Source organism: Wasmannia auropunctata, unplaced genomic scaffold, assembly GCF_000956235.1.
Source record: "Wasmannia auropunctata unplaced genomic scaffold, wasmannia.A_1.0 LD336103.1, whole genome shotgun sequence".
NCBI lineage: Eukaryota > Metazoa > Arthropoda > Insecta > Hymenoptera > Formicidae > Wasmannia > Wasmannia auropunctata.
In genome coordinates this window covers 1877797-1879652 of record NW_012026787.1, presented here as the reverse complement: position 1 = coordinate 1879652, position 1856 = coordinate 1877797, and positions in this window count along the sequence as shown.

Genomic DNA, 1856 nt, shown 5'->3' with positions numbered 1-1856 from the left:
GAATATTTTGCGACATTGGCTGATCAAAATTGTAAAATATAGGTTGTTTCCACTTTTTAAATAGTCCTCGTGCCATAATAAACTGACATGTTTTATGAGAACCATATATTTTTTGTTCCTTTCTTTCAATGTCTAATTTATTTGAAATATATAATTCATCGAAAGTTAGTTAACTTGTCGATTGTATTAAAATTATGTCCTTTCTCTTTCATGATTTTTAATACGTCTTTTAAAATGCCGGAACATTAAAAGCTGCACACCAGTTTTGCAAGGTTGTCATGCACGGCAGTGATATATTTTTTACCTCTTTTAAATAACGATAAGCCTTTGGACTTAATGATCGGAGGCCGATTGCAGATATAATTGTTCTTCCATCAGGAGTTGTTCTTCCTCTGATAGAAATTGTGAGCATGTTTGTATATCTTCGGATGACCATTTGATCCGTTTGTTATTGGGTGATATTACTTTTTTTATTTGACCAGCTGTAAATATTTTGCGCAAGAATTCGGTAGCTATTTTTTCGGCTTCCTTCTGCATATGTACAATTGTTTCTCTAATAATACGAGATTTTTCCTCCACGCTTGTTTGCAACTGTTCTACTTGTTTACATAGTTGTGTATTTTTTTCAACAAGTTCTTGATTCCTTTTTATCAATTTATTTATTTCTATTGAGAGCTTTTTTTTCTTCCTCTATTTCCGTCAGCAAATTCAGTAACGTTTTTACAGAGACATTTTCGTGATCAACAATTTTATTTCTGTAAAACGTAATAGCATTTTAATAATACTATTATATATAATATTATTTATTTACTTTATTTATTTTTTAATTTTATTTATTTATTATTTATTTTAATATTTTTTGTAATAGTATTGTAATAAAACTAGCTCTACTATTATATTTTGTAATAGTACTATTACATATAACATTATTTATTTATTTATTTTTCTGTAAAACGTAATAGCATTTTAATAGTACCTACTATTATATATAATATTATTTATTTACTTTATTTATTTTTTAATTATTTTTTAATTTTATTTATTTATTATTTATTTTAATATTTTTTGTAATAGTATTGTAATAAACTAGCTCTATTATTATATTTTATTTATTTTCACTTATGCTATTTATTATTTGTTCATTTTTAATTTAATTTATCTATTATAATTATTATATTTATTTCAATATATGTTATAAATATACATATAAATATATAAATATATAAGAATGATATAAATAAATATCGAACGACATCGAAATAATATTTAGGTATGAATGTAATAACAAAAGATAACAAAAAATAACAAAATTAATAAAGAGAAATTCAAGTTCGACTGAATCGCGACAGAGTCCAGCAAAATTACAGTTAAGTAAAGGCGGTGATTTGCTAATGAAAATTTTAAAGATCCGAGATTCTTCTCGACAATTGAGTGAAATCAGTGTAGGATCAGATGAATATAAATACATACATAAAATAAATAAAAAAATTATTTATTACACAAATATACCATATAATACATATTATAAATAAATATCATTATAAATACATACATATTATATATGAATAAAAAAATAAATATTAGATATTATAAATCCAGATTAGGATTACGATGAATATAGGATTCATATCATATATTAATAATATAAATAAAAAAAATATCGTTTAATAAAAGTTATATAAATATATATATATATATATATATACTGTGACGTTGCAGCCCGCTGCAGCGGAGCAGCGTCCCGCCGCCGTCACAAGGGCGCGGGTTCGTGCTCTTTTGTCGGACCGACAGCCGCGTCATTTTGAGTTAGACCGAGATCTCCGGGAGGCCCGCATTTAAATCGCGTATCGTTTAGT